This window comes from Ambystoma mexicanum, chromosome 10, assembly GCF_040938575.1.
Source record: "Ambystoma mexicanum isolate Mex_15411 chromosome 10, UKY_AmexF1_1, whole genome shotgun sequence".
In the NCBI taxonomy this organism is placed as follows: domain Eukaryota; kingdom Metazoa; phylum Chordata; class Amphibia; order Caudata; family Ambystomatidae; genus Ambystoma; species Ambystoma mexicanum.
In genome coordinates this window covers 679,202,923-679,230,173 of record NC_090932.1, presented here as the reverse complement: position 1 = coordinate 679,230,173, position 27,251 = coordinate 679,202,923, and the positions used below count along the sequence as shown (strand labels likewise).

General features: G+C 44.7%; 1 protein-coding gene across 3 annotated transcripts in view; it reads right to left on the bottom strand.

The window, feature by feature from the left end:
- ATR (ATR serine/threonine kinase) overlaps window positions 1-27,251 on the bottom strand; it is a 1,676,349-nt gene that overhangs the window by 1,392,072 nt on the left and 257,026 nt on the right. The window lies entirely within an intron of this gene.

Genomic DNA, 27,251 nt, shown 5'->3' with positions numbered 1-27,251 from the left:
AGGATATCTTTTTGTTCAATTCAATTATTTTGCTTTTTAGTGCTAGGGATAGGAATCAGGCTAGGATAGGTTTTTTTTATAGGACGGATACACTTTATTGTGTACGACATCCTGACATGCACCCTTCTGAACTCTTTTCGTTCTACAGTAGGGACCAAAATCGTAGGGAGAGTATAGGCGTTTGGCACTTTAATAAAACAGTTATGTTGCAAAGCACAATGTGTTGTCGGTCTCCTGATTCTGACTTTGCACAGTGCATTTGCACTAGCAGTGATGCACATAAGATTTTGAAGTGGGAGTATTGTCATCGCTATTTTTTAAAATTCGGAGTGAAATGTGTTTTAAGGAATAAAAACGTAATTCCCATTCCCAATGGAAGTATTTTGCAAATGAATAAACATGTTTTAACTGTAAAACAGAAATGTGTTTGCAATAAATATTGCGTTGTACCTAGTTATTTACGTAAATTAAAAGATAAATGTTAACCTCTTTGGATCAGGCAGTAATAGACATTTTTGTTCCTGTGGCTCTACGCGCACTACTGGGACATACATATCCATGTAGCTCTGTGGGTGAAAGCAGGGGGACAAGCTTCTATGTGTACTCCCTATTTTTTCATTTTTGGGATTATTTGCCTAATATTTGGGAGTAAAAGTGGCTGATACACCCTTTATCTATAGTGCTGTGTTAACAAAGCTGGTCCCCGTTGGCTGTTTTCCCGATCTGGATTGTGCACACAGCTATTTTATTATATGAGGAATCTGTGGCAGCAACAAACCCATGCAAAAGCATTATAATTGTTTGAGAGGACCAATCATACATTTGTCAAGGCTGGCCAAAGAGCTGATATGGTGCAAAATCCAAGACTAAGCTTACAGTGAACTGATAGTATCAGGTTTCAAGCACAATAATTATTGAGCTTGCTTCAAACATCATATAATTAATTATTAGTTGTTTATTAAGAGTTTCGTCCAAGTACATTACCGATCGCCACAGTAATGGCGAGGTGGAATAAAACATACTCCGCCTGTTGTCCATCCTGTTCTGGGGTTACCGAAACAGTGCAGCATTTTATCTTTCAGTGCCCCATGCATGCTGATATTCACAAGGGAACTTTAAAAACTTGTTTGAAAAAAGTGGGGTGCTTTCTCAGTGTAATGCCAAAGAAATATGTAAATTGGCTAACACTACTGAAGTTATATTTTCCATTTCAAGATATTTGGGAAAGGCATAGTGGAGGAGAACATTTCTAGTAAATTATGTTAAGGAATGTTTTATTGTCCTTAAGAACATTTGGTTTTAGTATGATGATATCAATGTATCCAGTAATCATTTTAAAGCAATAATGTTGGAGCACTGGATGTATTTACTTTGGAACAAGGAGTGTAAGTGTTATATTTAAAGAAAGAGTGTTCCCATAAATTAGCATCACCTGGAAAGACTAGTAACACCTGGTCAGGGTTTCAGGGGGGATTCTAGTGGCGAGCACTGTCGAATTCCCCAATATTCCAATGTAAAGCAAGTACTGAATGTCTATGCAGTCTCAGTGCAGGATTGCCAATTCAGGTTGACTCCAGGTATTTATTTATTTATTTAAATGTATAAAGCGTGTAAACAGCCCAGAGGCATCGAAACGCTGTTACAAGGAAATGACTTAGTTACATGAAGCAAACGTCAAGGTAAAGGAGAAGTGGCAGATAATGTAAAAACATTGCATACATATAGGTCCGGGATCAGGCGAATAGCAATGTCTTGATGGCTTTGCAGAAGGCAAAGTGGGAGGTTTGTGCTCTTAGGGGCGGTGGAAGGGCACTCCATTACAGGGCTGCTATGAATGGGAAGCTAGCGCCGCCTGCTCTGCCTCGTTTAATTTTGGGTACTGTGAGCATGTTGGTATAGGGCGTTCTAGTTGGTCTGGAGGATGCAGATCTGTGTATTCTTTGAGTAAGGTATAGAGGGGCTGTGTGGTTGATGCATTTGTGGGTTAGAGCCAGAGTTTTAAAGAGGACGCGCTCTCTGATGGGAAGCCAGTGGGCCTGTTTCCTGGCAGCAGATATATGGTCCCTTCTAGGGATGCCAATGGTTGCGCAGATCGCACTGTTTTCGATCGTTTGGAGCTTCTCCATGTTTTTTACTGACGTGCCTTCAAAGAGGGCATTGCAGTAGTTGAGTCGGGACCCGGTTATAACTCTAGCTATGGTGAGGAAGTTATCCTTAGACAAGAATGGTCTGGCTGCATTAAGCAGCTTGGCGTGATATGCTGCAGCAGATGCAATGGCATTGACCTGCCTAGACATTGAAAGGTTGGCGTCCAGGTAGACTCCCAGGGTTTTTACTGTTTGGGAAACTGTGATTAAGAGGTTGTCGATCATGAAATGGGGTCATTGGTTGTCTAGTTTCTTTAAGGTTTCAGTGGAAACAATCAGGAGAAGTTCCATCTTGTCACTGTTGAGGCACAATCCATTCTTGGCCATCCAGGCTTGGAGCATTGGATGGCCGAGAAAGGATTGTAGAGTTAGATAACAGCACAAATGCTTTAATTGTTACATGGGGCAAGAGTGTGTGGCAAAACTCAGCGACCTCAATAAGTAGAAAGGGCCGCAAGGTTTTTAGTCCTTGGACTCTTGGTGCCTGTAATTTTTTGGCCCCGTCAGGTGGAGTGGGGGCGGTGACGTACTGGATCTGGCCAACAGTACTACTAGCATAAACAATAGGAACATGAGCAGCATGACCACCAAATCCAAGAGCAAAGGAGGAAAGGGGGCACAAGCCGCGGGGGACACGGTTTGCACACTCCCTGCAATCTGGCCGACGCACACACCCCAAGGGAGGGCCCCAGTCGAGCTCGGGGGCAGTCGGGTGCGGAACCTTCATTCAGGGAATGGAGGAGGAGTAGACTGATGTCTAGACAGGAATTTCTGGGGGAACTGCATGCCCTACAGTCAAACTTGATGAAGACCTTCCAGGACCAATTTCATCTAATGAGAGCGGATCTGAATGATGCCCTAGGAGAGATAAGACAAGAGACGCAGCAATTGGGGAATAGGACAGACACCCTGGAAAAAGGTCTTCAGGAGATAGAGGACGAAACTACAGCTAATAGCGAAGCTATAGAACGGCTGTACATGGCTACTAGGAATCTTGAAGTTCAAATGGAAGATTTAGAAAACAGATCCCACGGGGTCAACATCAGAGTGAAATCGTTGCCAGAGTCGGTCCTAGAAAGGGATTTAAAGGCAGTGCTCCTGGGCATCTTTGCCGATATCCTGGGGGAAGTGAATCCTGAGCAGATTGAGCTGAACCGAGGGCATAGAACTGGGCAGATGATCAAAGGCCAGAAGGCAAGACCCAGGGATGTTCTGGCAGCTTTTGCTAGGTACGCCCAGAAGGAAGCAGTGCTGAGGGCGGCTCGGAAGCGGGAGCCTATCATGTTCAAAGAACAGCAGATCGCATTATTTCAGGACTTGGCTAGTAGTACGCTGATCAAAAAGAGGCACATGGGCCCACTCTTAAAAGTATTAAATGAAAAGGACATACGGTACAAATAGACATTCCCATTTGGCCTACTCTTTGAATAGGAGGGAGCCCAGAGGCGCAATCACGTCCTTGCAGGAAGGGGCTTATATCCTTCGTATGGAGCTTGAGGAAACTCAGGCAAGCCCAGAAACGGTTTATAGTGAATAAGTCGAATTCAAAAAAGTCGAATGCAAAAATGTCGAAAAAAAAATGTTTCGAATCCCCCCCGAGGCCCCTGTTTATTTTTACTAGCTAAAGCCAAAAAAACATACAAATAAAAAAATAAAAAAAACATTTGATTTTTTTTCGACATTTTTTTTCCGACATTTTTGGATTCGACTTTTTGCATTCGACATTATGACTGGCTGCCCCCAGAAACACGAGGCGCCGTGGGGCGCACTAGACTGAAACCCTGGAGCTGGATGACGGTAGGAGAGAAGAGGAGAAAGGGAGGCAAAGAGGGCACGAAGCTGCAGAAAGAACCTTCAAGTAAAGAAACTAATGAGACACGCGTTAGCTCCTGGTTTAGGATGGTAATCAGAGGGGGGCGGTGGGCCTCAAAAAGGAGAAATGAGGCTAAGGGGTTAGGAGAAGCAACCATTTTGGGTACGGAAAGGGCGGGGATGCCCGAGTTGGGAGTGGTGAGCAAGCGGGAAGGGTATATCCTTCTGGGGAGGAGGGGGGGAAGGGGGTGGGAGGATGGGAGGAGGAAAGGGGATGGGGGGGCGAGGCATTCAAAGAGGGGGAGGGAGTGCAGCAGTTGCGAACAGGCAGGCCCTAGTTCTACATGGTAACTCCTTAAGTGGTCAACGCATAATGTAAGGGGGCTGAACTCCCCGCTAAAGAGGAAAAAGCTGGAGCTCTTTGTGAGAAAGGAAAAACCTGATATTATGGGGCTCCAGGAAACACAAATGGTATCGAAGGACCAAGGTAGATTAAGGCTGAGAGGCTTTGATCAAATTCTACATGCCTCAGGTCCCAGTAAAACAAAAAGGGGTGGCCATTAGAAACACGGTTGATTTCAGAGTGGAAGGAGTAATAAGGGATAAGGAGGGGAGATTTTTGGTAGTCAGGGGAAAGTTTCAGGATGCACCTTATACGATTGTGGTGGTATATGGCCCAAACTCAGGTCAAGAACAGTTTTTGCTGCATGTCCTTAAAGTAATAGAACAGGCCTGGGGGCAGATTGTCCTGATGGAAGACCTGAATATCGCATGGGACAGGGAGAGGGACAGAAATGGCAAAAGTTTGAGAGGTGGTGGGGAGGTAATGTCGGCTGACCTAAAGGAAAAGATTGCCGGGTTGGGGCTGAGGGATGTGTGGAGAGAAGTAAAGGGAGAAGAGGAGGGGTACACCTTTTTATCTGGGGTCACGGGTCACAATCCCGAATAGATTATATATGGGTCTCGGTAGGATTCGTGGGTGATATCCGGGAGGTGCAAACGGGTCCGATTGGTATAGCGGACCATAAGACGATTTCGGTGCGCTCGGACCTGGGTAAGATGGGGAGGGGAATATGGGGCTGGAAGTTTCCGGGTGCGATCCTGAGGGATCCAGAGATTCGGGGAGACTTTGAGGAGAAGATCAGGATTTTCTTCACAATTAATAGAAAGGAGGACACGGGAAAGGAGGTACGATGGGACGCATTCAAGGCTACTATCAGGGTGGACCTAATTGCGGCGACTGCATATCACGTCAAACAACTGAAGGCTTTGGAGGCTCAACTGGAGACCGAGGTGGAAGCGGCTAGGAGGGCAGCGAGTTGGACCCCATCCCAGCTAGCTATGCGGGCATATAGGAAGGCGCTGTGTCAGTTAGAACTTTTACGCACTAAGAAGGCAGAGGGCGCACTCCTTGCTGTGCGGCAAAAATACTATGCAAAGGCAAATAAGGCCGATACGCTTTTGGCACGGCTGCTTAGGGGAAAAAGGGCGAGAAACGGCATTACAGCGTTAAAGGTTGCTAATGGGGAAAGGATCACAAAACGGGAAGAGGTGCGGGAGGCTATAGCAGGTTTTTATGAGTCCCTTTATGCATCCCAACACCCCCCTGGTGAGGCGCAAGATAAGTTCTTACAATCAGTGCACCTACGAGAAATTGATAGTGAAACGAGGGAAGCCATAAATCGCGAAATCACAGAGGAAGAAGTACGGGAGGTGATTAGAGCCCTCCCTATGAATATGAATAAAGCCCCAGGCCCTGACGGGTTTACCGCAGCCTTTTATATGATGTTCGTTACGCAGTTGGCCCCACAACTGACCTCTCTATTCAACTCGTTTCGGCAGTCTGGTAAAATTGCCCCATCAACGGAGGAAGTAAAAGTAACTCTCGTTCCCAAACCACAAAGACCCGGAAGAAAGATCAGCCTACCGCCCCATAGCTTTGATCAATTTGGATGCCAAGATTTATACTAAGATAGGTTGGACGCTATCCTTCCCTGTCTAATCCACCCAACCAAGCGGGGTTCATCAAAGGCCAGCAAACTGCAGACAATATCAGGCGGTTGGCCCACCTAGTGGAAAAGGTTCAGAGAACGTCCACTCCCGCGGTCTTGGTGGCTCTAGATGCGAAAAAAGCGTTTGACCGCGTGGAGTGGACCTTTCTGTTCCGGGTAATGGAAAAAATGGACATTAGAGGGGAATTCCTCACAATGGTCCAGGCCAATTACCGGACTCCATCAATTAGAATAATGGTAAATGGGCCAGCCACCAGGAGGGTTGATCTGCGCAGTGGGACCAAACAAGGTTGCCCACTATCCCCTATCCGCTATGCGATCTACCTCAAACCACTGTTGCAAGCGATTAGGGAAAGACTGGACATAAGGGGCATCCCGTTTGGGGGGAGGGGAGCAACAGAAAGTCGCAGCCTTTGCTGACGACATGCTCTTGATGCTGACGGCACCAAAATAATCAATCCAAGTTAGCCTGTCACTTTTGGACAAATTTGGTGAGGCCTCGGGGCTTAAGGTTAACGCTAACAAATCGGAAATTCTAAACCTAACGCTTAGGGGAACGGAACGTGAGGAGCTGAGGGTCTGTACCCGTCTACTATGGAGCCCGGGAGGGATCAGATACTATGGGGTGAAAATTACAGCAATGTTAGGAGGGTGGTATTCAGCGAATTTTCCCCCGCTCCTTAAGGCAATCAAGAGGGACTACCAAAGATGGAGAGGTCTCAGAGTGTCATGGTTGGGGCGGATCGCTGCGGTAAAGATGGTTACACTCCCACGACTGCTGTATTTATTCCAGGCGATCCTGCAGCCGGTTCCCTCAAACTTCTTTAAGGAACTGGGGACTCTGACCAAAGACTTCGTGTGGGAAGGGAAGAGACCAAGGTTAAGTGGTAATCTACTGATGGCTCCCAAGAGAGAAGGTGGTCTGGCCTTACCCAACTTTCGGCGGTATTACGAGGCTACTCAGTTACGTATCATTAGAGAGGGGCTGAAGGAGGAGGAGAGTCAGCAAGAAAAGCTATGGGTGAGGATGGACAGGGCGGTGGCCCACCGTAGTCTCTCGGAAGTGCTCTGGCTCCCTAAGGAACACAGGCCTAGACATCTCTACGAGAGCACCATAACTAAATTAATGGCAGATATATGGGATAACTTGGTGGGTGCTAAAGGTATCACTACGTACCCATCCCCATTTACTCCACTTTTCGGTAATGGTGACTTCACCCCGGGCCTGGAGAAAAGGGTATTTGAGAAGTGGCAGGAGCGAGGATGTAGGAAGTTATGTGACATGTTTCGAGGGGGAGGAATTCTGACATTTGAGGAGTGCAAACGAATATTTGCAGTACAAGAAAGAGAAAGACTGAGGTATGCTCAGATAAGACATTGGGTACTTCACCCGGGAGTTAGAAAGGCGGCAACTAGGGAACCAACAAAGTTTGAAAGATTCCTACTAACCAATGACGGATGAAAGGGCCTCATTTCCAATATTTATAAAATCTTGCAGATCTCGAGTCTGGACCCTCAATGGGCCTACATGCAGAAATGGGAAAAGGTGCTGGGGAAAGAGTGGGAAAGTTTATGGAGGAAGATACCCAAACTGGCTAGAGCGTCTCAGCTCCAGGAAACATGGTATAAGCTTCTATTCGGGTAGCACTGCACTCCGGCCCGCCTTCAAAAGATGTTTCCTACGAGGCCGAGCAGTTGTTGGAGGGGATGTGGTTTAACAGGCACGGTAGAACATATCTGGTGGGAGTGTCCCAGGATCGCATCGTTCTGGGGAGAAGTGCAAAGGGCACAGGAATAGGCCTTCGGCCCGGGGGATACACGCACTCCAATACAGGTCCTTTTGGGCATCTGTGGGACTCGAGAGGTGGGGAAAATCGGAGGTAGGGAGAAAGCGAAAGTGATCCTGACGCTGGCTGCGCTGTTGGTAGTAGCCCAGAGATGGAAGAGTCCCGAGATCCCCATGGAACAAGATTGGCTGAGGAAGGTGTGGGACATAGTGGCCTTGGAGTGGGCAATTTACGCCATGGAAAGTAAAGTGCAAGGATTTGCAGCGGATTGGGGGGAGGGTATGACTTTCCTCAAGGAAGATTATAGGGTGATGTGGTGTCCGCAGCGCTTGAGACTATCGGAGTTACAATAGGGTGGAGGAACTGTTCGAAGAATGAAGATGTGGGTTTTGAATGCTCGTCACTTTGGTGGAGGAATGGGAGGGAAAGGTTTCATTGTTTTGGATTTGTTGTACCATGCAGTAAAATTGAATAAAAAGAGTTTTCAAACGAAAAATATGCAAAGGTTTGTCCTAAGAGACGTTTCTGAAGATTGATGGTGGATAGAGTAAGCCAAGCAAGGGATAATGTAAATGAGAGAATCAGACAGTAACCAGAGTTTAGTAATCATGAACATTGCAAACAAAAACAGATGAGATTCAGAAGGGTGGTTCTGATAACATTTGAAAGTGTGCTTTTAATGTCCTTCCTCTGGGGTACTTGCAACACTTGCATAGGACTCTCGTTATCCTATATTATTGCACTGCATGTGTATTTACATTTGATATTTATCTACACAAGATCTGCATGTTTATTAGATATATTTAATCCTGTGATCATCATCTGAAGCTTCTATGAAAAAGGTATTTATTTCTTCTAGTCAATGCCAACAAACACTAAAGGGCTCGTGTTCAATAGAGCCTTAATGTGAATGACAGGCATAAAAGCCTTGAGTATGGCTCCAACACCTTGAATTCAAACCACAGCTAATTTTCAATCATTTGTTTGGTGGGGAGGAGGGTGAAACACAGCTTGCACTGCCGCCATTTTCCTTCCTCTCTGCCATACAAATGCCCCAGCATTTGCACCGGCATGGATTTTCACGTCGGCACAAATGCTGGAGATCCCCATGGGTCGCCTGCTTTCACCACCTACATTAAGCAGGCGGACCGCATAGGTATCCATTGTACACACATGCAGCATGTACTGTTACAATTCAACTCTGCCCAACATTGTATTTGTGAGCGCTGCTTGCCATGTGAGCATGGCACGTGGCGCTCACAATGAAAAGTAAACGCTGCCTGGCCTACCAGGCAGCGTTTCCTCACTTTGCACTATGGAGGGCAAAAGGCAGCGTATACGCTTGTACAGCACCTTTTGTCCTTTACATTTGCACCGCCAAGTGCAAAAGATGAACATTTGGTGGTGGAGAGCAGTTTACGCTGTGCAAACATAATGGATCTTTGCTGCAAATTTACACTTTTTTAGAAAATGAGCTGCAAAATGTCAGTGTATGTTTTGGGGTATTGCAGAGCTTCATCTCCTTTCCATCTAACATCAGAAAGTTTATTTTGATGCACATTTAACAATCTAGGTGGACCGAATAACAATTCATGTTGACTATTTTTGTAAAGGCATGTTTTATCTACCCGCTTGTCCATTTTCTGTAAATGATTGTTCTTATTTTTCTATAAAAAAAGTATTTTAAATATACTTCGATTGTTTTTCAGATCTCTTGTATATTTTAGGATCTCAAAGGGGTTTTCTGAATGTAGCCCCCTTCTTAGCTATACAGATATTCTCCTGGGGCCTTAATGGGGAGGATTACAGAAAGACTCGGGGCCTAATTCATGGAACGTTTTCTTATAGGATTGCGCCATTATAAAACACTTCCATGAATCAGGCCCTAAATTTTCTGCATCTCACTCCTCCACTCTCACATATGGTTGACTTTTTTCCAGGTGATCTGAGATTCTGAAACACTGTTTTTGCTAGTGAAAGTACTCATACTCATGTTCACGTTTCAGCATGTAGCAGTTCTCAGTTTAGTCTTTTCCTCAACTGATTCTAAGAACTTGGCCTCAACGTTTCCAGCATGTAACAATTTATGGACCAGTCTCTTTACCAATTGGCTTGAGGATCTTTGCCTTCAAGTTACTGCATGCAATATTTGTCAGTGTGATTTCTTTTTCAATTAAATGTAAGAACTTCAAATTCTAGCATTGAGCATTTATTATTTCAAGCTTTTGTTCAAGAAACTTTCCCTCCCAGTTCGGCTGCCAGCATGCCTTTTTTGAAACTCATTACTAGGTTCCTCCTACTATAAGTCTCATGGCATTCTCTTGGACTCTCCGTCTGAACATCATCTAGCATCTGCAAACCCCTCTTAGACCCCCTCATCAATCCATCCCCTTCTCTCCTTGTGCTAAAAAGCATACCACAGCCTATAAGTGATCTAGCCAATGGCTGCGCTTCTTTACAACATCCGGCATTCATCGTCCGCCTCTTTCAATGTCTCCCGGTCTCGTGACTCGTTATGGTGCCAGTCTCGTCCATGCTGCTGTGAACTGGTTCTGTGTCTGGCCTTTGGCAATACTCCCGCTGAGCCTTTCGATTCAGTCTCTCTATGCTCTCCCAGCATTTTGCGAAAGTGTAGTTTCAATGATCTTCTCACGGACGGGGTCTTACAGTTCTGTTTCTGCTCCATGGTCTGTGGCTGGCATTGCATTACCAGAGTTAAAAAGGACCCAGTACTACGTGTTTTACTCAATCTTTCAGAGGTCACTTCAACACACAGCATGTTACAGTTTAAATGTAGAACAGCAAAAGAGTATTCAATCTTTGTACAGTGAGCGGGACAGAGCGAGAGGTTGGGCAAGAAGATCTAGCACATCTCATAACAACTGGCCCTTTTCAGCAAAGTAAAACTGCCCAACCAGACAAGTGTGCACAAAGAGAGATGGCTGCCCTTCTGCACAGGCCCACTGTTGTGCCTTTCAAGTCAAGTAGACATTCCCAAAAGATTTGTGGTGGATTTTCTCCAGGGACATTGGGATCCCCTCCAGATCTATGTCAACCGTGAGGTGAGAAAGTCCTTTAAGGAATTCTATAAAAGAAGATTAAGAGAAGCAAGATTCGAGACAACTGTCGGCAGGAGAAAGGCAACTCGAACTATTTTAACGAATAAAAACTGCTCAAGAGTTGGGCGACTATGTCGGACTGGGATAAAGCATATTGACTTTCTTTAGCCATCTGTTTAACCATTAGGTTTTTTTTTTTTTTCACAATTATCTTTTGTGGCTATAACTTATTGTACTGTAAAATGTAACTGAGGGTAAGGAGTGCAGATGGAAAAAGAAAGCAACTAAGCGCTACAATAAAAAGGGGGGTCTGGGAGTCTCTCTACCAGCACAAACACGGCCCAATTACCTGTTCTTGGGTGGATGACCCCTGGGACAGTCTCCACCAAGTCTTTAGCTCACTGTCCCTTTCACAGAGAAGAAATATCCCTGCATATCAGTCTTTGTCCTGGCCTGGGGCAGTCCATCACCGAAATGCTAGGCAATTCTCCTCTGAACAAGAGTACCAACAGCAACCCCATATACGTGTTTCAGCCTTGTTGGGCATCATCAGTGAGGTGGAGCTGTGCCTCTTTGAGAACAGTGAGCAAGGGGTCCATGTCTGGATTCCCCTGGTAACGTAGGGTAGCCCCAAAGTTACTAAATATGCAAAAGAAAGGGGGGTCTGGGAGTCTCTCTACCAGCACGAACACGGCCCAAGGACCTGTTCTTGGGTGGATGGCCCCTCGGAGAGTCTCAACCAAGTCTTTAACTCACTGTCCCTTTCACAGAAAAGTAAGCGCTACAATAGTTTTCTAAGAAACTAAAAAAAGGAAGACATACTTATGACTTCAACCCAAATATATGCACATCATTTGAAAAACAAGCTTTCCCTCCATACAATACCAATTCAGATCATTTTAAAAAGTGCATAGGTTTTTCACTGTGTCATTGCAACAACTGGTGTGATGAAGAAAATCTATTAAAAAATTAAAAAAACGACTCTGTTCAAATTCTTGTACAACAAAAGGCATTACATGTTTTGTTACACAGTACTAAAGAAAGCAGTTATTCAAATGCATTCATAGTCAGCCTATAAAAGCGCCCATGGATCCTCTAAGGATGCAGGAGGAGGAGACGGACACAAAGCTGGCATGCTTGGTGGCATACACTTATTTGGGTAAAAATAAAAAGGAAACCTATCTCTCCCTAACGCTGAGAGGGGTAAGAAACTAAGGAATTGGTCAAAATGTCTGGGAAAATAAAAAGAGTCCACCGTTGTGTCAACAAATGTCTACTTCTGTCCCTCACACTTGTAACTAATATAGAAGGAGGTAGTGGATCTGCATGGTCCAGAAGAATGTCCCCTTCTTCTGGACCATGAGCCACGCTTCCAATTGTAGATGGAAACTTCACCTGGAAGAATGACTCCCTTCTCTGGGTCTCAGTTCCTTTCTGAAGAAACAAAGTTCCAGCTTGTGATGCTGTATGATCCTCAGTTGGAATTAAAAAGGAAAAGTTCCAACTCAAATATTATTACCCCAATGTTCATAATTTGCATCACTATTGGCTCCCAGGAGAATACCTCCCTCCTCCAGGTATTTTCTCCCCAATGTCCTCACAGTGCCAGGGGAAGGACTCCCTTCCCCGGGCTTTCTTCGGTTTGGCTTTATGCCATATACCAACAGGGGGCGGGCTTCCTTCCCCTGATCCTTCTTTATCCTCCCAGGGCACAACAGCAGGAGGTACTTCTTTCTCCTGATGTCTCTTGACTTCACGGTTTCCCTTTCCCCAAGCCTTTCTCAGACTTTAGTATGCAGGTCACAATGCCAACGGGAATGCCTCCCTTTCTCTGGCTTCTTCGCCTCTTTTTTCTTTCACAATTCACAGTTCAATGTTTCCAGGGGGAATGCCTTCCTTCCCCCGGCTTGATTTACTTTTCAAAGGTTCACGCCACACACTTCAATCTTACCAGCAGGAATGCGTACCTTCCCCCGGTTTGGTTTACACATCAAAAGTTCTCGGTTCACTTGGATTCCCAATCTTATGGGTGCGGGTCCCAGACCCAAGTATTTCTCTTGCCTTCTGCAGTAGCCCTGGTTCGCTAACATGCCAGGTACTGTGACTATGAAGGTAACTTTGCTTGTTCTTCATAAAAGGATATGGGTCCCAGACTCGTGAGCATTTCCCCTTCTGGTGCTGCAGTCCTGAATTACTATCCTGCCAGGTACTGTGACTATGACTATGACGATTACTCTGTGATTCTTCATGGAAGGTTGCGGGACCCTGACCCGCTGGATTCTCTCCTTTCGGTGCTGCATTTCCTTTTTTGTAGGGGGTCTTCGTTTTCCCCCGGGGCTTTCCTTGTGCCCCAATATTGTGCCTCCAGCATCTGTCAGTGCCCTCTGGTACCCCTTACAACCACCCCAGTAGCCCTGGTACCATTAGGGTCTCTACTGTTATCTCTGCCCGGTCTGTCTCAGGGCTCTCCACCCTCTGTTTCAAGCTTCTCTAGGCTTCTCCGTTCTTCTGGCGTGCTGCGTTGGCTCCGCAGCACTTGCAGTTCATCAGCGGGCAGGTCTTCCTCCAACCGCGTCATCCTTCTGTATGACTTGCATGGACGTTCGCTGCTATGCTGCGCTGAATGGTACCAGATAAGAACCTCTATGCCTGTCCGGTAAGCTTTGCTGTAGCTGCTTCGGTTCTCTGCCGAGCGTTCATCACGCTCACGGTTCCTCCAGGGAGGGCCTCTCTCCTTCCTGGTTTCCCTCCACAATTTTGAATTAATTTTGCCCAATCCGGTTTTTGGAAACACTAGACCGTTCACTCAAGTTCCTACAAGTGCTCTTTATGCATCTGCACTTCTTCGTCACAGTATCAAGTTGGTGTTTTTCCCAAGAGTCAATAGAGATCTTCATCTAAGGTACAGGGACTCTACTTGGGGAGCTCTTATTCCTCCTCGTCCTAGTACTTTCTAGTGAGATGGTTTCTTCTACTCTACACACATTAATAGGAGTATGGGGTTTAGGTGAGGGAATATGAGGAAAGGAGGGCGAGTGAGGGTCTGTGAGTAGAACATTCTCTACAGATAGTTGTCCGTACTACCATGCGGGGTCCCTCCCCATGAGGTCCTCCCGCTAAGTACCACCCCCACGGGGACTATCGGGTAGCAGCCTCACCTCCCTGACCTCATGAGAAGGGGCTCCTCCTAGGGGAGAAGGGAGGTGTTCCGAAGATTCGTCACAATCCCCTATAACAATTTTCACAATAATCCTTCAAAAAGAAAACCTACACATTGGGAACAACCTCAAAAGACGTTATATGGTTCCCATAGCGCAGAGGTGTATGCAACCTTTGGCTCTCTAGATACTATGAACTACAATTGCAATCAGTCAAAAACAGCATATTCAATGCTAAGGGATTGTGGGCGTTGTGACGAATCTGACAATTCCGTCACCGATTCCCTGACAGGAAGCCTCTCTTACATGGCCAGGGAAAGGCAGAAGCTACCCGACTCTGACCCTGGAGGTGGCTATCTGTGAAGGACCACCTGGGGGGAGGACAAGCTCCAGGTAGACAGAGTGATTCGAGACAACCCCTCAGTCATACCTTTGCAACATTCATACATGACCTATTTTAACAGATACTGATTTCCCAGGTTTTTCTAGCCCAAAACCTCCCCCCACCCTGTGTTTTTTTGGTGCTGAGAGAAAGAAGAGGGATGGAATAATAAGGATGACTAGACACGGTAAACCAAGGCTGCGTTCTAGTCATTGGAAACGGCAGAGAAAGACAGGGACATTTAAAAAGTGCACAGGTGAGCCAAATCAAGGAGGACGAGAGAGCCGGAAACTGGAGACGGACCTGACATGTGCGGATACTGTGGAGGATGCCAAAGGCGAGCAGGCTGCAGAGCGCAGTGTAGAGGCCAACGAGCACAGAGGAGCCAATGTGGGAGAAGTTTGCTGCTTTTCGGTTACCGGCAGCCAGAGCTGCCGGCGTCAGAGGAAGACAAAGCGGAAAGCAAACTCACCGGGCCCACTGCCAGTGAATAGACCAGAAGTGCAGATGCTCTAGAAATCACAAGGAACGCTGAAGACTCCATCCACAACCGGTAAAACCAGGGAGAGTGAGCGGGTTATGGGGGTGCTTCTGAGTTAATTCCATGTAACGCGTACTAGGTGAAAGAGACTATGTGAAGGCAGTGTCATTATTACAAACATTGTTGAAAGAAAGAGCCTAAGTGAAGGCAGTGCAATTATTACCGATACAAACATTATTGAAAGGAAGAGCCTAAGTGATGGCAATGCAATGATTATCGATACTAACATGGTTTAAAAGAAAGAGCCTAAGTAAAGGCAGAGTAATTAAAACCGATATGCATATTATTGAAGGAAAGAGCCCAAGCAAAGACACTGCAACTAGTACGAACATTGTTGAGAAAAAGGGTTTAAGCATAGTCAGTGAAATTATTTAAAGTACGAACAGTGTGGAGAGCAAAAGCCTAAATAAAGGCAATAGAAGTGAGAAAGGGTCGCTGACCTGATTTTTGAGAATTGTTGTGAGCTGGATGAAAGAGAAAGTGAACAAAGAGCGGAGAAGCACTGGCAGGTTGGTGATCCAGGCAACCAGCGAGACTGGGACTCACACGCAAGCAAGAAAGTGATGATACCCTAGCAGACGAGTAAAGCAGGGGTAAGAAAGAAAAGGATAAAAAGGGAAGGTCCATACCCCTTTTTCAGTAACAAGGGACAATACCCTGGCAGGAGAGTATACCAGGGAAAGGTTGGTTGCAGCCTCCATGTGCCTCTGTGCTCCTGCTATACCATTCTAAGTGACGGTGGAAGCCCAAAGGTGCCGTTTTGTTGTGCTGTTTTTTTGCTGTATGGTGATGTTGGCGGCAGAAGGAGGTATTCCATAGCCCGATTTACACATAAGGACTACCCGTTCATAGGTGAGCTGCCCTCTCCATGTACCCGGCAATACATCTGCTATTTTATTTTCATCCACAAGAGCGGACACAGTCTCTTGCTGGTCGCAGGAATGTGGTAGTGTGGGAGGAGGCTGGATTACATTGATTACTGACTGCCGAGCTGCTGGATAACCAAACCCTGAATCCAGGCTGTTTAGTGCAAGGGAGCTGAGCTGCGCGAACATTGAAATAGTGATTAATTATACTGCCAAAGAGCTGTAGCGGCTATCTGGACTACTGAGATAGTCCGTTGCCCCATTACACTTTTTACTATTTGGAGCTTTATTGATATTGATATTTTATTTGTATCGCGCTCGTACACAAGATCTTCAAAGCGAAGCAGTGCTGCTTGTGCTTACCCGCTCAGATTTTTACTGGAACAGATGGGAACCGATTAGTTGATGCCAAATTGATGCCACTTGATAGGCCGTATTTTTGCATTTTGCCTTGATTTCGAATTGCATATGAAACCAGCACAACTTCTTGCATTAACTTCTAAATTGTTGGCTGGAGGATAGTAAAGCTAGCAAAAATGCAAAAACAAGCTATTGATTATAAGAATTTGGAAGTACTTTGTCGTGTCTGCTCTCATTTACTGTTAATTGTGAACTGGCATGCAGCTGGTGGCAGATCCAAACTTAAATAACTGGGGGAACAGCCCAACAAGGCAAACTTTGAATATAACAGGCGAGGGTGGGGAGGCAGACTCTGGCTGCCCCATAAGTGGTCGAGTTTGCTTTGTCTGGTCTGGCTTGAAGACCTTTGCAGTGATCACAGCCCAATTTTATTGATTGCCATTTTGATAACTACTCCAGATTTTTAAATTTCAAGACTTTGGAATCTTGCATTACATAATTTGATTACTCAATCAAATTCTAAGTGTGTGTGGTAAATTGGTCGATTTAAAACATGCCGGCAGAACTCTGCAGCAAGGTGCAATTTGTTAAGTCTGTCGTTACTGTCCAAGTACAAAATGACCGGAATAAGTGTATGAATGTAAACAGACAGAAAGTGCAAAGTTCCAAAGATTGGGTGGTTTTGGACCCAGGATTTTTATCCTCAGTGTCAGTTAAGAGGGCTAATCCAGAGGAAAATGGGTCAAATGATATAGGTGATGTCCAGGGGGTGTTCCCTGAGCCGGCATCTACTGTTACTTATGCCCAAGTTCTGTGTTCTAAACAGTCAACTGGTCACCTTTTATCTTCTCTTCAAAAGGAGATTACGGACTCAGTTGAGCCCTGCGAATTAAATAACATTGACTCGGCTCAAATGGGTTGAATCGTCCAGCTGGGTCCTTTCCACTTGATGGTTCCGTGATATTGGATGAGTCTTTTATTAAATTGTGTAATACCATGAATGTGACTAATATGACAAAAACAATGTTGAGTCAGTTGAGAGGGAAGTCTATGGCTCCTATGGTGCAGTTAGGGGTTGACATCAAGGTCCCAATTGGGTTGAAACGTTTGGAAAATCATTTTTTATGCCAAAAAACATACATCTGAGGGGGCAATCTGAAATCTTGTCTTAAGTTGACTCTTTGGGCCTGGCCACTATATCAGCACTCAACCTGGTTCTGGAGTCAACACTCGGATTGTATGACAATATAAAGATGTTGCTATGGCAAATGCTAATAAACAAAATGTTATTCAGGAAAATGCATCCAAAGTAATGGACCATTTGGGTAAAGGGAGCATGGATTATGCTGCACAGAGAGTGATCCCATGTATTCCAAGATTGGAGACAACAAATGTAAATGTGGGTCAACAGGTGCTTTCTGCCCCAATAAATCTTGATGACATACCAACTCCACATGATTTAAGATTACTGCCAGGCCAAGGTTCACAAAGTAACCAGGATTTGGTGGCGATCAGTCAAACACCTAATAGTCCCTCACCTCCAATTGAATGTACTGAGTAATTAAGTGCCTTGCCTTGTTTATCTCCACCAAATAACTCAAAAAGATATAATGTAAGAGAAACAATGTACCAGGTAAGATTGATGGAATCGATTCTAAACAACAGACTACAAAGAGGAAAAGGGTCTATCGAAATTTTAAAAAAAAGGAAATCCAAAAATATGCCTGCATCCAAACTAAATGGTCGACACTCCTTGTTAAAATGGCTATGAGGTTTGCCACTTGAGGAGGAAATCATAGATTTAAATACCCAGGATGTGGTTGATGTGGTGGAGCAGGGCACGAGAGGCTGTGACCAGAGATGGTCTGTGGAGGAAACTATGAGGGTGAATAAGAGGTCTCTGCTATCCCCTACATCTAATGGAGCAGGGGAAATGATTGCCCAGGATGGGCCTGCTAGTATGCGAGATATGGGTACTGACCCCTGCCCCTGTCTGGAGGTATTGATTGTATCGCAGGGTTTGAGCTCGACACCTGGCGCAACTCAGAAAAAGAGGGCAATTTTGGACCACGATCAATAAATGTGTTGGCAGGATGGGAGTCTCCCTTGAGTCCACTAACTGTGGACAAACGGGATGAAATGTTTGCAAATTAGTATTTACAACCTGAGGGATATTTGAATCTAAAGGATCCTACAGAGGGCCCCGTCACCTATGGTAAGTGTCCATGGGAGGGTGAAGATATCCTCCGGGCACTTTCTAGACTTCATCCATCTCGGCTGTTGGACCTGATGGTATCCCTCCCTTTGTATTGAAAAATGACCCTCTTGTGTGGTCTAAGATCCTGAAACCTCTATTTGGCACTATCCAGAAGACCTACATTCTGCCTGCTACATGGACTCAGTCGATCATCATATCAATTTTTAAAAAGGAGACCGACTGAATCCTTCCAACTATAGGCCTATTGCCCTAACAGATACCATAAGTAAGGTTTTCGCAATTCTGTTATTGAGAGACCGTAATCTTGTGATCTCGCAACATTTGCTCTTCTTGAAATCACAATTTAGCTATAGAAAAAGCACTGGGACTGGACCAAACGCAACTGTTTTGGCTCATTTACTACATGATGCGAAACATAATTCAAAGGGTCCAATAGACGTCGCATAATTGGACATGACTAATGCTTTCGACTGTGTTGTAAGAAACAAGTTATGGACGAAGTTAATTAAACTAAATGTTCCCTTGAAAATGGTCCAGCTCCTGACAATGTTTCATAAAAATACAAGGTTAAAAGGTGCGACTGACTCGTGAAGGCTTAGTCTCCAGTTCAATATCCACCGCACTTGGTCTAAAGCAAGGATGTATATTTGCCCGTACATTGTTTAACTTATACCTGTACGGTATTAATCTTCTATGGCAGACAGCTACTATAAATCCAGCTATATTAGGACAACTCAAACTTGACTGTATGGCTTTTGCCGATGATTTTATATTTTTCGATACAACGGCTGTAACGCTCACCTGGTATCCACGGGGACGCCACTCAGTCTGGCTGGACCCTTCGCTCCCTCTCGAACCTCCTCCTTTGATAATGCTTCTGAGAGTTGGGTCTGCAAGACAGGAGTACTGGGTTCAAACTTAATTGTTTCTTGCTGCTTAACTCCCGCCTCCCTTGAAAACCAGACCATCCCTCAGACCTGTTCTCACCTTGCTTTTTTGTACGATGCGCTCTCCGTCCTGCTTCTCAATGCAGGGGCGCATAGATGGAGCGGGCGTGCTGCGACCGAGTTACTTCACTGATGCGAGCCCTGTTCGAGTCCAGTCCTGCTGTGACTCCAACTTGTTAAGGTATGTTGCTTCTTCACAGTTTTGATATTTCAGTCTCTCTTCTTTCTTGCGCCTTATTCTCTTGCTAATGTCTCCGTTTACTTTCCTCTAGGTGTGGAAAGTGATTTTTGGGCATTGCCATGCAGATCGATGTGGAGCAAGAATTGGTGAGCGAATACAGGTTGCGCTGCGTTATTCCAAAAGTAAAGCGCGGTGCGCTGTGTTAATTTGCATTTCTTGCGCTAACCTGTGTCTCTTGTCTTGCTTGCAGGTCGCTGTCATGTTCAAGTAAGCGTCTTGTGATTCTTTAGTAAGAATGATTAGAAGCTACACTAATGCTGTTCTTTCTCTCTCCTTCCACGTTGCGGTGCTCCGGAGAAGGGTGCAGCGCCTTGATGCTGGTGTTCCGGAGAAGGATGCAGCGCCTCGATGTTGGTGTTCTCTGGACCGTGTAAGAGATGGACCGAAGTCAGGATGCTACTCACAGGTAAGTGCTGAATGATGTTTTTCTTGTTCTTTCAGGGTACGCGATTCTAGGATTCAGTAGGTAAGGATTTCAGGATGCAGAGCTGGACACGGTGAGCGTCACGCTGCTAACCGCAGAGTAACGCGAAGCGTGTTCCTCTGTTTGGGCGTGGCTTATATAGCCGCAGGTATTCCAAGGCCTGACGACACCCAAAACACTAGACCGCATGGCTCAGTTCTTGGAACTGAGCTATGTGGAAGCCTCCATGTTGGACCCAGACATTATGAAGTTCAGGCCCCCATATTACCTTCACATTAAATTTGAGCCTGGCGCCAAAGGCGACAGGACTGACTCCAGGGGAGTCTTTGGCAAGGTGGCAAAGCCTTTGAGGCCAAAACAGGAGACCCTTACTTGGCTCCAAGCGTAGGGGTCATGACAGCACCCCCCACCCTCCCAAGGCCCCTCTCACGGTAGTTCTTCTGCCGGGTCCTGGTTTGGTTGGGTGGTTCTGGTCAAACCGTTTATCAGGCTTGGAGCATGGATGTACTCACAAGTTTCCCACGTTCTGTCCTGCGGGCCATATCCTTTTCAATCTACTAGATAATATAGCTTAGATCTGGTGTATTTTGAATCCAGGATGTCTTTAACTTCAAACTCCGGTTCTCCATCGACAATCACTGGTTTGGGTGGTGTTCTAACACGGGTTCCAGGTTGAACAGGTTTCAGCAGAGATACGTGGAACACAGGATGAACCTGCATATTTGATGGTAAGGCTAGTTTAACAGCTGCTGGATTTATTACTGATTCAATGGTGAAAGGTCCTAGGTAACGTGGGCGAAAGGTCCGGGTTCCTTTTATGGGCACATGTTTTGATGCTAACCAGACTTCGTCTCTGACTTGATAATCAGGAGCCTTCCTACGATGCTGGTTGGAGAATTTCTTTTGGTTGGTTTTAGCTCAGAGTAAATGTTCAGTTGCCTTTTTGAAGGCCTGAGAGATGGTTGTGTGTAGGGTTTTTATTGCTGGCATCTCCAAAGTGGTTGGGGCGTCTAGTTCAGAAGTGCGTGGATGTCTACCATATATCATATAAAAAGGAGTCTGCCCAGTGCTGGTATGTAGAGAGTTATTATAGGTATATTCCCCTATCCATAACAAGTCTTTCCAATTTCCTTCTACTTGATGTAGCATACAACGTAGGTATTGCTCGAGTGTTTGGTTCGTTCTCTCCGTTTGGCCATGGTGACTAGTGGATAGTCTAATATCAATCTGGGCCATTGCACAGTACTTCCTCTAGAAGTTGGACACAAATTGACTACCTCTGTCGGAGATCAGGACCGAAGGAAAACCATGTAGTTGTATGATATGTTCAAGAAATTTCTTTGCCAGGCTAGATGCATTTGGGAGACCTTTCAGAGGAATGAAATGTGCCCTTTTTGAAAAAAAGTCTACAACCACTAGAATGGTGTTGAATCCTTGGCTGAGAGGTAAGTCAGTGATAAAATCGAGAGACAGCGTATGCCAGGGAGCAGGCGGAATGTCCAGTGGCTGAAGAAGACCAGCTGGTTTTTGTTTCTGGGATTTATTTTGTGCACACACACCGCAGGACTGGATAAACTGAATAATGTCTTTGCGCCAAGTAGGCCACCAGTAATTTCTTTTCACATTAGCTAATGTTTTAGCGATTCCCGGGTTGACCCTCAATTAAGGAGTCATGATAGCCAGCGATTACTTGTTCCTGTAATTCTTTGCTTGGCAAGTATAAACAGTTCTTGAAATATGGTAGTTGATCTTTAATTACGTGATGTTCCCCTTGTATACTCCATTCTTGTAATAGCTTAGGACTCATCAAGAGCTGAATCTCGTTCTGGAGTTCACTTTGAGTCAATGTTGCTGTAAGCCCTAGAAGTTTGTCACTTGGAATGAAGGCCATTCGGTCTGAGGTTGTGTATACCTTTTCGTCGATTCCCGATTTCGATTTCGTAGATGGAGCGGGCGTGCTGCGACCGAGTTACTTCACTGGTGCGAGCCCTGTTCGAGTCCAGTCCTGCTGTGACTCCAACTTGTTAAGGTAGGTTGCTTCTTCACAGTTTTGATATTTCAGTCTCTCTTCTTTCTTTCTCCTTATTCTCTTGCTAATGTCTCGGTTTTCTTTCCTCTATGTGTGGAAAGTGATTTTTGGGCGTTGCCATGCAGATCGGCGTGGAGCAAGAATTGGTGAGCGAATGCGCGTTGCGCAGCTTTACTCCGAAATTAAAGTGCAGTGCGCGGTGTTAATTGCCATTTCTTGCGCTAACCTGTGTCTCTTGTCTTGCTTGCAGGTCGCTGTGATGTTCCAGGATGGATGCCGACCACAAGGCATTCGAATCAGGTAAGCGTCTTGTGATTCTTTAGTAAGAATGATTAGAAGCTCACTAATGCTGTTCTTTCCCTCTCCTTCCAGGTTGCGGTGCTCCGGAGAAGGGTGCAGCGCCTTGATGCTGGTGTTCGGGAGAAGGATGCAGCGCCTCGATGTTGGTGTTCTCTGGACCGGGTAAGAGATCAACTGAAGTCAGGATGCTACTCACAGGTAAGTGCTGAATTATGTTTTTTCTTGTTCTTTCAGGGTACGCGATTCCAGGATTCAGCAGGTAAGGATTTCAGGATGCAGAGCTGGACACGATGAGCGTCACGCTGCTAACCGCAGAGTAACGCGAAGCGTGTTCCTCTGTTTGGGCGCGGCTTATATAGCCCCAGGTATTCCAAGGCTCGACCACACCCAAAACACTAGACCGCATGGCTCAGTTCTTGGAACTGAGCTATGTGGAAGCCTCCATGTTGGACCCAGCGCAATATGAAGTCCAGGCCCCCATATTACCTTCACATTAAATATGAGCCTGGCGCCAAAGGCGCCAGGACTGACTCCAGGAGAGTATTTGGCAAGCTGACAAGGCCTTTGAGGCCAAAATAGGAGACCCTTACTTGGCTCCAAGGGTAGGGGTCATGACAACGGCAGTTGATCTGAAGCACAAACTAAAACTGTTTTATGAATATGCTTGTTTTAGTAACTTAGAAGCAAATGGGGCTAAATCAAAGATTGGCATTTTTACCAAATCTCACAAGCCTACATCTATGTCCTGTGTTCTGGGTACAGTCATCTTGGAGAGGATCTACTGTATGAGATATTGCTTGTCTAACATTGAGTCGTTTGCTATGTGGAAGAATTTATTGGATGAGAAAATACGACCATTGAATACTCAAATTAAATGTCTAATGTCCAGAATATGCAAATTCTCTATTATCCTGATCATCCGATATTACACAATGAAAATCAAACCTGTGTTAGTTATTGTCTGGACTAGACAAGTGTTTGATCGATGTTGAAAAGATGCTAAATGTTATACGGGGGCAATTATGTAAGGAAACTCTGGGCCTCTCGCGAGCCATTCCAAATTCAATTGTTTGCCACGACTTGTGCCTTGTATCTCTTCAGGCAAGATTTCCACGGTGTCAATTGAGTAATTATGCTAAGTTTCTACAACCTCCAAGAAATTCTTTGTACATGGACCTTGGCTTAATTTTAGAGAAGTCGAACGTTGTTTCGATAAATGGCTACAAATGGAAAATGCAAGATTTGCTGAAGGAAATTGGCCCTACGGAGGAGGAACAAATACATCGTCCTGAGGGGTCAAAGCCAAACGTTTCCGACAGGATTGGTTGACCACAATTGAATTAAATCATACCTACATTTTGCACATAAACTGAATTCTTTTCCCTCGCGTCTTATCCGTTTCCCATGTAACAAAGCCGGGTCTCTTTTAATGCAATTCAGACTAAATCAGTTTCCGACCCGGGAACGAATGAAACATTGGACAACAGATATTGTACAAAGCACTTTAATTACCTGTCGATTTTGCACAATTGATTATTCTTGTGAAACTCTCTGCCACTTGGTTATGGATTGTCAGTTTGATTGTATGAGAAGTAGGCATTTTGAAAAAGAACTCAAACGCTTTCATTCGGATTTCTCAAGAAATGTGTTTTTGTCTAGATTAATGTGGGGTGAAATGTTTCACTAACTATTGCACTGTATCACTTTTTGGGAGAACTTTTAGAGAAGTTGAAATGATTTTATGAAATTGTTTTATGAAATATTTCCCAAGTATACCAGGGAAAGGAAGAAGGATTGAGAAAGCTCAGGGATTAGACCCCCCTATATGTGAAAGTGTGTAACAAAAAAGGGAAGACTCATGCCCCTTTAAGGATTCAAGAGAAATTGTGTTGTAAATAAAGCAAGAAACTAACTGTTGATGCAGAAAGGGAAGAACCTTATCCCTTTAAGGAATAAAAGTACCAAGAGAAGAAACAAACCATTGGAGCCCTGGCAGGACAATGACAAAGGGGGAAAGCCATACCCCTTGAAAGAGGAAAAAGAGAAGAGTGAAAGTGAATATCTCAAAGAACCGTGAAGACCATCGAAGCAATGAAGACCATAAGGAGGTTAAAGGGTGGAATCGCTCCCACCTTTTTAAACTGTGAGATAACGTGGGTAGAAGGAAATATTCAGGGAGAGAGTCATCTCCTTGAGAAGCATTGGAACATTGTTGGCTGGACCAGAGATCCCGGACTGATTCAGAGAAACCAGAAGAAACAGGGGAACAGAGAACACCTGTTTTCTGGTGGAACATTTTTTTCTTTTCTTTTGTGCACTTTAGACCTTTATGGTGGAACCTCAAGCATAAGCTATACGTTTAGAGCGCAAGAGAAATCCCAATTTTTACCTTGTATTTGGTTTAACACGTAAGGGTCAATTTAGAGTTTTTGACACAGGATGGAGGACGCTTTATTTGTTGAACATCCTGACATAGACATTCATTAGATTTGTTGAGACAGGGAAACCCCTCAGAGAGCAGGGACAGGTAGGATTTCACCAACCCTTGCTTTTATTTTTACAATAAAAGTACTATTTCAAACTCAAAACCTAATAATGTGTCTGAATCTTACTTTTGATCCCTTACAGCGCCTTAGTCAAAAATATCTTGAGAGCCATAGATTGCAGACCCGTGGCAAAGCCGCTTCTCATTGTGCTCCCTTCTTGCTACTGGTTCAACAGTAAGAAACAGGTACGAAATACAAGGCTTCAGCTCCCAACAAACTCTAAACTGTCCTTTCAACACAGCGCTACGGGTCACAACGGACTGCACCACCATCCTACCAGATTTAGTGCAAGGTAACAAATCCATCCAAATAGAGCAAGAATAAGTCAAAGAGGAGGAGGATAAGCAGCTATACATTACTTCTCCTGGTGACCTACTAGGCTCTCTTAACACACAAAAGCAAGAAAAACAAACATCTGGTTTATTCAGCAGCCAAATGTACCTGAAAACTGGCGAACCTCAAAGAGTAGAACAACCACCAGCATGGAATGTCAATGCCAACTTCAGTTCAACAAATGACGACTGTTTCCAAACTCTAACACCCACACCCATTCCTGTGAGCTATTCAATATCTCCCATGCACTCAACCCCACTTGTCACACACCAAACCAAATGAATCTGAAATTAGCTGTTTGTTCCGCTTCCCTGCATTTATCCCCACAACCACCACCAAATACATCAACAGGTTCTAGGCCTGCTGCTCACACAGGGATATCATCCCACACTATGTTCTTAAAAAGGCAGCAGAATTCTGAGTCAGGCACAGAGTCGTGAAATAAATCAGTTCTTCAAAGAGGGAACAATGTCTGCCCAGTCTTAAACAGGGTATTACACACCTATGCTAAAAAAGAAAAAAAAAAGAAAAACTCAACTGGCCGTACCACTACCACAAGCAACAAGCCTACTACCAATTTATCTCTCAAAAGGTCCTCTAGAAGATCCATGCAACCAAACTCTAGGCTCAACTTGACACTCATCGCTTTCTCAATCCTCTGCAGGCAGGTTTCCGCATTGTGCAGAAACAGACTTCCAAGTACAAGATGATGCTATTACAGCAGCAAGGCATGTCCACTAATCTTGAGTTCAAGGTTGCTTTAACAGAGTACACAATGAAAACACGTTCAATCACCTAACGGAGGTATCAGGAGTCTTAGATTCCCCTCTTCCCCCTACTTGTAGTTCCCCTCCAGCTAATTTCACCATCTTAGATTGGGTCCTTTCTTAATCCAATCCAATCTCGTGTGGCTTTACACAAGGATCTGTACCATCATTCGTACTTTTTCTTTTTTGTAAATAGGTTTTATTTGCATTTTATGAAAGTATTTAATGCCCAGTTCAAATATATGGCCCCCAATGGTAAAGAAAAAACAATGTCTATGTATGTATCTGAAATACCTTCCCACCACCCACTCCAAGCAATTCAAGCATCATGCATTTTTTTATTATGAGACCACAATATGCTATGATTTAAGACAGATACATAGTCAGAACCAACACATTTTCACTTTGGTTACCCTAGTGTAACAATAGGATACATATTTTGCTCAGTCATCTTAGTGTTCCAAGTATGAATTCCATATGCTGTTGAATTCTTACAAAGCGCCCCTAAAGTTGGTAGGTAACATGCTCTACAGATACTTGCAGAATCCTTTATGTGACCCACTTTCAATGCAGATCATGACCTTAGATGTCCAGGTCCACAGAAGCAGCAGTCCAGACAGTTCTATGTTCTTTCATCCCCAGTTTTTATTTTTAGATGAATTTTTTGCTGAACCCGTTAAAATATTTAAAAATATATATATAGGGGGGAGGGACGGTTCTCCACCACAGCCCCCCTTTAATGTACTCCCTATTCCCCCCCCCCCTTTATATACCCTTACCTCTATATTTTTCAATTCGTTTTTTGGTTGAAACATTTTTGGCAAAAAACGAATTGGAAAATATGCTGACAATGTAATGTTGTTGTACTGTACAGCCACATCAAGGCTCTTATACAATTCATTTTCTGTTTACACCTCCTGTTTTGTCCACTCAAGTCATTTAGAATAGCCAAGAGGTCATTTAGTTGGAATTCTTATCCAGATGACCGTTCCTTCCTTCCTCGTAAGAATCACTCGAAACATATCAGCAAGAGTCAAGCATTCCATGAAGGCATATATATACCCAGCTTCCGGCATCTCACTGTACCAACAAGAAGCGCCCTATTTTAGTTTCAGCTTGTACATTTTAGTTGGCTTCCAATATAACTTCATGAATATCCTGAGCTGTCAAGGAGGATTGCATTGTAGCAAGGAGCCCACTAATTCACATACATTGCAAACAGGGGGGCCTTATGCGGGTCTCAGGTTTTTCCATTTGGCATGGTTGCCCAATGCTGGTCTCTCTGCAAATGGTAGATTACTCTTATACCAGTGGATCACTAT